The sequence below is a fragment of the Manacus vitellinus genome, unplaced genomic scaffold (genome assembly GCF_001715985.3).
Source record: "Manacus vitellinus isolate BGI_N305 unplaced genomic scaffold, ASM171598v3 scaffold_5_pilon, whole genome shotgun sequence".
Taxonomy (NCBI): Eukaryota; Metazoa; Chordata; class Aves; order Passeriformes; family Pipridae; genus Manacus; species Manacus vitellinus.
Window position 1 is genome coordinate 10,194,703 of NW_021940682.1, and position 8,538 is coordinate 10,203,240.

General features: G+C 48.6%; 1 long non-coding RNA gene across 1 annotated transcript; it reads left to right on the plus strand.

Annotated features, from left to right (window-relative positions):
• Positions 1–3,310: 3,310 nt before the first annotated feature.
• Positions 3,311–7,353, plus strand: LOC108640973. Its single transcript, XR_001921649.3, has 2 exons — positions 3,311–5,089; positions 7,011–7,353. It is a non-coding gene; the product is annotated as an uncharacterized LOC108640973 (long non-coding RNA).
• Positions 7,354–8,538: the final 1,185 nt, after the last annotated feature.

Sequence of the window (8,538 nt, forward strand, 5' to 3'; positions counted from 1 at the left end):
TACAAGAGCTGCTGAGGCTTCACTCTGAAGCAGAAAAACTCAAAGAAGGAAGTGATGCTGTTTATATTTGTGGTTTCTACCTTTTTTTTTTTTTAAAGTAGGAACTTTACAGTTTTCTTTAGCAAAAATGTATTGCTGAAGAAAGCTTGTCTGGAGACCTCCTTGGTGGTGGCCATAGAAGCTTTTTTGCAAAAAACTACTTAGAATTTTTTTGAAATATAGCAAATACAATGAAAAAATGGGAAGAGAAACTGAACTTTGGGTAGTGTCTTCCTCTTTAATGGGACTTCTTAGTACCAGCACCAGTTTTCCTAGCACAAAACTGAGAAATTGACTCTTTATTAGTATGTTGCCTCCTCACCATCCCTGTCCCTTATTGACACCCTCAGGCTCCATCAGCAGCATCCGTACAGTAAGTTTCCTTATGCTTGTTCCTGGACTCTGTTGTTCTCTGTGCCAGAGCTCCCAGCACTGCTGTCCTGAGAGTGGAGCAGGCACATGGGGGCTCCTTTGTAGTCCTAGGTGTCATTCCTCAAGAACAAACTTTTCCCTGGGATTTGGATCTTACCTTTCTTTCTTTGCTTATGCCCCATTTGCCATATTGTTTGAATGAGACCCACCTTGCAGGTGTTCCTGTGCATGGCTAAGATTGGATGTGTGAGCAGTGCTGGCAGAGAGCTGAGAGACAGCTGAGGGGAGACAAGGCAGGCACGGCACAAGCCAGTGCGCTGAGTCCAGGTGAGCAGTACCTCTCTTTGGGTCTCTCGCTGGATATGGTCCAGCTACAGCTGCTGTGGGACCAGGCAGTGCTGTAGTCCTTTGGGCAAGGGCATGGGAATCATGGGGACACCCTCCTCCCCGCACTGGAGGGACTGGCTTTCCCCTTCTTCTCTCTGTCCTGGTCATTCCAATGGCAGTGTGGAGTGACAGTGGGAGGAGAGCTGAGCAGTGTGCTGCAGCTGGGGACTGACCCCTTGGGAGGGCTTGGCAATTACAGCTCTGCCCTGAGACAAGGCAATCTGGGTCCTGCCACCAGCCCGGCAGGACTTGAGGGGCTGCAGGCTGCAGCCACAGACGTGGCTAGGACGTGGGTGCCACAGCCACCACTCGACAAAGCAGTGGAGGTTTGGCAGAGGTGTCTGTGCTGCTCCTAAGGCTGGGAGGGATACGGGTGGCGCGATGGGTGCTCAGTGCATCCCAAAGTCTGTACTACCAGATCCGCTCCCTCATGCAGCTTAGCCAGGCTCACCAGCCTTTGATCAGCGTTGGGAGGTGTTAGGGCAGCCCTCACAACCCCTCTGCAGGAGCCGGTGACCATTCCCCACCTCCCAAAGACATCACAGGATCAGTCTCTGGAGGGAACAAGAGGTGGTCAGGAAGGGGCTGTTGGATTCCCCATGGGCGTGGAGAAACACCCGTGCCCCTGTTGCTCTATCTGCAGTGCTCCACAGGCCCCTGCTCCCTACCTGCCCTCTGGGGCAGGAGGAGCGCAGGCCCGTGGGCCAGACGGGGCACGTACAGCAGGGCCACTTCTCACATACGAGGGCTCCCTTCAACAAAGCCGTGTCTGTCCTGCTCCCACTATTTCTGCCTGTGCGGTTGGGGACTGGGGGGGTGGAGGAGCACAAAGGACCCCAGACAATAGGGCGAGCGGGAGCATTCCTCACACCCATGGCGGCAGGCAAATGGGCTTTGTCTCCAGCCGATGCCTCCCTCCGTTCGGGGGGCAGTCGCTGCCGTCCGTCCTTCCCTGCTCCTTTGTTCCCGCTCTGCTGCCAGGGGTGAGACAGGCAGGTGAGCGGCGCGCAAGGCAGGGGGCTGGCAACGTGCGGCGGCGGCCGCATATTAATGGATTTCTCCAGCCTGTCGCTGGGTGTTTGACTTGATTCATGAGACTCCTCCGTCGGATGCGGCCGGCAGGGAGAGAGAGCAGGGAGACAGCTATTGTCTGCAGGCTGGGGCCTGCCGGTGCTGCTCCGGTGGCTGCCACCGCCGCCCCCAGCCGCAAAAAGCACTTTGCACCTTTGCCCCGATGTCCTTCCCACTCGGGGTGTCCGTCTGTCCAGGGTGGTGTGAGGTGGGACCGTCTGGTACCTGCACACCATGCGTGTTCCTGCGGTGTGAAGCTGCGCTGGGAAGGCAGGCAGGCAGGCAGGCAGGCATTCCCAAACACAACCCCTCGGAGTGCAAGAGCGTCACACTCCAGTCTCAACGGGCTGGGCTGCTCGCTGCTTGTGCAGCTGGAAAAGCTTTCACCCAATGTCTTAGTGACACCAGGAAAAAGCTTCTGATGCCTTTTTTTTTTTTATTTTTTTATTGCAGCTGTAGATTTTACACTACATTTTATGCTTGGCTATAATTTTGAAACAAAACAAATAGGCAGCTGGTGGACAGGTATCAACCAGGCAGCGATCAGCTTCTATCTTGAAAAGCCTGATTCAGGTACAGCATTTGATAATGCTCTTTGTGGGAAGGGCGTGGATAATAATAGCAGAGAAGGAAAACAAACTGGATGGAGCGCACTCCATCATGCTGACAAAGACCTGGATTGTACATGCCGGGGTGCAAATAGGATTGTTTGCATATTCAGCTGACTCTATCTTCCCTTTTGCCCATCCCTGAACGTCGGTGGTGCCTGAGCTCCTTGGGGAGCTGTTTGAGTTGGGGGGACAAATGTGTGTGGGGGAGGGGGGTAAAGGAACATGTGGAGGAGGAATGAGAGCAGAGAGGGTGCTGCTTTCAGGAGCTACAATAGAAAAGGGCTAGCTGGTGGGAAAAATGCTCCGGGGATAGAGTTTATCGGACTGAATATAGGAAGCTACAGATGAGCTTGTCTGTCAGACTTCCTTTTATAACCCTGACATGCAGTTCATCTCACTCTGCAGAGCAAAATAAAGGTCCCAGGTTTGATTTTTTTTTTCTTTCTTTTTCTCAGCTGTCAAGGAATAAAACTGAACTGAGGGGGAAAGGAGCATTTATTCCCAGCAGGAAAAGAGAGGAACGCTGAAATGAAGGATTTTCTCCAATTATAGCACTCCTCAGGCAGCAAACCCACCTCTGGGTTTCCAGCAAACCTACCAGGCCTACAAACCAAACCAATCAAGTAATGTCAAGGTGTATTTACTCTCCTAGTAACCTGCTGACCCATTCCCTGTCTGTACCATGCTAGTGGCTCACAAGGATGCACCCCAATGCTGTGTGCTGGGAAGGGGCACAGCTGTGAGCCCAGGTGGGGCAAGGTGACTGAATGGCTCCCAACTCCCGCTCTCCATCCATCATAGCATGGAAAGGGGGTGCTGAAGAGGAGCCTGTGTTGGAACAGTGGTGCTTGGGGACTGTGCCTGTCCTTTGTGCTGGCTGCTCTCAACGAGGCAGAAAATTAATTGTAAAGAGGAACTCACACACACCTGCCTGCAGCTGAAGAGCAGCTTGTGTCAGAGATCACCTAGACTTGACTGCTGTCAAATACTGGCTGCAAGTGAGATGGGTTTCCTGAATGCTGTGTTTTACTTGGTGACATATCCTGAACCTTTGGGAAGAGCTTTTTCAAATAAGCTTTTCTCAAGTTTTTTGCAGATGTCTTTTTTTTTTTTCTTTCTTTCTTCTTATAAGGAGTACTAGGCTATCACAGCATTGGAAATGCTGATAAATTGGTGTAAAAGTCTTGTCTGCTATTCCTTTCCCTATCTAATGTTCATCTCTGCACTGTCCTCAGAACATGTCCTGCCCATAGTTGCTCTGTTAACTTGTCCCTGCTCATAACACCCTGCACAAAAACCACAACTGGGTGCTTTTTGGTCTGATTAAAATCACGCTGTGCAATAGGAAATACAAATTAGCTCTGGCCTTTGGGCTCCTGACAAGTTTCCAGTGCTGCTTTCAGCACCACGCAGATTGTGTAACTCCATCCGTGCGTCCTCCGTGTGGTGACGTCTCCCCCTCCGTCATGAGCTGGGCTGGCTGCCACACATCCAGGTTCAGCTGTTAATACTTCAAGCAGCTTTTAGAACTGAAGGAGGAAGAGAGATTGCCAGCAGCCTTGTGAAATGCGGAAACCAGCTTTTTCTTGCTAGGAGACAGTGTGGGAAGGGGCAAAAAGAGGGTTTTTTCTAGGTAATTCCCCAAATCTTGATGTTTGTGCAAATACCTCCCTGTCTAATGAGCAATTGGGGAGCTCAGCACCAGGACAGCCAATGCTTCAGTACAGGATTAACCTCTGAAGGAAGAGCACAGTAGCATCTTATACAAACTGTGGCTTAAGTTTGCCTGGCCATGAAGCACACAGCACTTTCCTGCCTCCTCCAAGGATTCAAGCCAGGCAACTATGTTGCATCATTTCAGCATTGCTAACAGAAGGGCTCAGGCAGCAGCTACCGTGTCATGCCTTCAACAGAAACCTTTAAGTCTCGGCAACTTCCTCTGAGGATGCTGAAGCAAACACTGTCCAGACCTGCAAGTGAACAAGTTACAAATGACATCTCTGGTTCGAAATGGTGCGTGGGCGCGACGTGGGTGAATGTTCCCTGCCCTGGGTGTTTTCTAAAGGTCTCTGAAGCATGAGGCATGACTGAATGACTTGTGTTTTCTTTAAATGACGAGTGGGTGAATCTTGAATCATTGGTCTGCTTTTATTTTTGTTAGATGTGTGTGGGCTGACAACATGACTCAGTATTTTCTCTGCAGATGCAAAGATCGTACTGCCAATTCTCAGTGTGCTTCAGACAGTTTCACACAGAGAACTGGAATGCTTTTTCAGTCCAGAGCTTTGCTTTTCGGCAGTCTTAAGCCTCTTGATGTGAAAATAAATAAGTAATTTTAAAAATGAGTGCTTTGCCAGAATCTGCAAAAATACACCGAAGAAATGGCCAAACATGGGGAAAGTACCTCTACCTCAATGTTTCCCCAATAATTTGTCTGATTTTTTTCACGTTATTCTGGAAATGGCCATTAACATCTGATTTCTCTTTGTGATTCTCCCTAGCCTCAGTTGCTGCTGGGCCATCTCTCTGTCTGCTGAGTATAATCTCTGGTGTTTATTTAACCACCCTTGGCCTGCTGGGTGAGAGCCACCATCCTCGGACTGATGGCTGTGAGTTCTTCCCTCCTCTCAAGAGACAAATAGGCATATTTGTGAGTACCTGTATGTGGTTCAGACAGAAGTTCCAGAAAACGTTCCTTTCTCCCTTCTGGCAACCTCCCTGCCTTGCTCCCCCTTCTTTATCCTTCCTTTATGCCATGTACAGCATATGGCACGTGCTTTGGGAGATATGCAAGGCCAGGCATGGGCTTTGGATGCTTTTATTGTGCAATGGTGAGTGCTCTCTTCTCCCATATCCTCTTTGCTGATGTGCAGTGTGCTGGTAGTCACGTCCTTGATAAGAATGGCTTTCTTGCTAAGACCCTCATCTGTAATCATAGCCCAGCATCTTACTGCCAGCAATAAACCCTGCTGATAGCAGCCCTTAGCCCGCCCTGGAACCTTGCTGAAGATTTGTGAATGGCTAGAGAATGACAGACTAGTGGATGGAGGATGTTGCAGAGGAAAGGTTGTCTATGAAGATGATGTGACTATAGATTTGCTCTGTAGAGCATGCAGGGTGAAATGAATTCTGTACACTCTGTTTATTTGATTGCTAACTTCTACCACAGAAGAATTTTCACACTCAACCCCTAGCAATGTCCTCAGCTAATGTGACCTGTACTTAGCAGCAGGACCCAAACCCCACTATGATCCTGACTCTGTACTGACCCATACAACAGTGAGCCATACCTGGCCCATATATGCACAAGCATGTATTATAGTGCTAGGGAACTGTATCATCTTTCTATCATTCTAGTTGCTCAGTCCTAAGATTTACTCCCTATTCCTGGCATTTTCTCTACCTTCCACTGCCTACCCATGGCAATCTTTCACCGCAAGCTTAAGGCTGAGCACATCCACTATCCCTACAAACTTCACGGAAAGCCACTTGATGTGACTGGCTCAAGTGCTTTTGCAGCTGTATCTCATAATGACAAGAACTGGGTACCAGGCCTTATAATTTCTCCACAATCCTCACATTATTCAGGAATAATCCTACAATTTAAGCTCTTTTTACTCCACAGCCTAATTCCAGCCTTAAGCACAAGCTATCAGCCAGCACTCCTTGAAACATGAGCAGAAGCATTCTGCTTTACTGAGCACCAGCACTGAGGCTTGCCCTGAGGAGGAAAGAGGTGGTGCTCTTTAGTCCTCAGAATCCCAATCCCTAACCTTGACTTCAGTGTCTGAAGACCTGATGCTCTTTATCTCTATGCCTCTGAGTTCCAGAGCCACTCACCCCTGCCAGCCCCAGCCATGTGTTTCTAAGGTGTTGGCTAGAGTCCAGGCATGGGGGTGGAGGCATCCACTGGGACTTGCTGGGTTTAGGGGCTGGAAGTTCTGTTTGTCAGAAGTTGTGCTTGGTGGGGCAGGGCACGTATGGTGGAGTTTAGGGTGGAAAGATTATGGTTGGGCACAGCTTGAAGGATCAACTGGCTTACTCCAGCTGCTGAGGGGATGGTAGGCTGGGTGCAACCCAGAGCATGGGGCGAGGGGGAGTGTGACAGTGTCTGTACATGAGACAGACACTGATGGTGTGTTCCACTGATCACTCTCCTTTCTTAAGAAAGGCTTCTTTGCTCCTGCCTCCTTACTTCTCACTATGAGCTTTACTTTGCACTCTTAAGATCACAACTTCCTTTTTTTCAAAAAAAAAAAAATATTTTTTTCCTGTAATCAAGGCCTGTGAAGGGAAGCACCCACAGGGTGCTGAGATCAGCCTGCTGCCTCATTCTTTGCACTCTCATGGGTGGGCAGCTTTCTTGTGTGTCAAGTGAAAACTTCCTCACCCAACCCCGTAGTGCTGGACTCACCCTGAGCCAAGCCAGGTCTCCTCCCACGTCCCTCACGTTAGGCAGCCTCACCCCATCTCTTACAGGAATACCCAACCTACACAACGTGTGCCTTACCGAGGCTCTCTTGTTTGCAGACACCTGAAACACAACACATATGCATTTTTATGGCCAATTTGGACAAAGTCATCCCTCCAGATGGTAACTGCAACTTCTAGATAAGACCTGACATGTGACAACCTAAGAAACACCAAACTGAGGAGGGAAGGAAGGAATTGTCCATTTTCAGACGCCAGCGTGGCTACATATACTGACACTGTTGCACAAACACAAACAATTTTATCTGGAACAGTTGCCTCTTGGTAGTTGTTCCATTACCTGTAATTGATTATGCCAGAGCTTGCAGCCTCTATGATCAGAAAGCAACTTCCTCTGTGTGTTTTTGAATCAGATTAATAAAGGGAAACAATATTTCTACTGAGAAAGCCTCTTGGTATGTATTATTTCCTGAAACCCTGAAATTGACTTTTGTTACCTTGCTGGTGTTTCTTACCCCATGAAACTTAACATCAGCCTTTCAGACAACTGATATGTCCGTGGCCACATTTTCAGTTGTTGAAATACTGGGATGTGTTGGGAAACAAAAGAGTACTGAAACACCCACTAACAACGTCCTGCAGGTCAGAACCTCATGCACTTTCTAAATAGGTCAGGGTTTGGTCCAAGAATCTGGTGTTTCTTGAAGATATCCTTTACATTTCCTTTATATCTCTATTTCATTCTCCATTCAGTCACAGAGCCTGCATGCTGGATTTATTTGTTTTACATTTTTTTTGCTGTCCAATTTGCTGCCAAATCATCATCTCATATTGCTGTCTTATATAAACGTTAACATTAGCAAGCTTCACAATAACAGCCTGGAAAGGAAACATTTACTTCTGAGCTTTCCCCTGCCAAACAAATGTACAGCGTTTGCTTTTTTTGTGGCTACTGGTTAAGGCCATGGGATATAAAATTATAATGCTGTATGCAGTGTTAGTCTATTACAGTTATGATCACTGTAACATGCACTTCAACATATTTATTGTTTTGCTTTTAAATTCCTACGTTCAGTGTGGAGGACACGAGTCCCCATTCCCTCACATAATCTCCATAGCTCCTTGAAAGTCTGCAGGAAAAAAACAACTCCATTTTTAAGCTCTACTTTCTTGTTCTGGGTGACACATAGTGAAAGCATCGGTGTTACTTTTCTGTCCTGAAAGGAGGGGTGACGGCGTGAAATGGAATAATGATGCAAAAGTACAAACGTATGCAGAGAGCTTGAACAAGAAATAAACGAGTGTAACCCGCAGCTGGGCAGCACGGAAACACTGGCCTGTCCTAAAATCAGACGTGCCTCTACCCCGAGCTCCCTCCGGGAGAAAGCACCAGTGCGTGTCCACCAGCGTTCCGTGTGTGGAATTCAGTTTGTGCCTGATGAGTTGGGGACAACACTTTTCAGAAATTGTAGTATGCGAGTGGTACGTCATTGGCTTCCTCTGCCCCTCGGCGGGGCCCTTCAGGTACCTAACTCGCATGAGGAGGATTCAGCCGGAACCGGGGGACACTTGCGCGGGCCCCAGTGCCGAGGCCAGCAGAGCCCGGCTGGCCCCGGCAGCTGCTCCG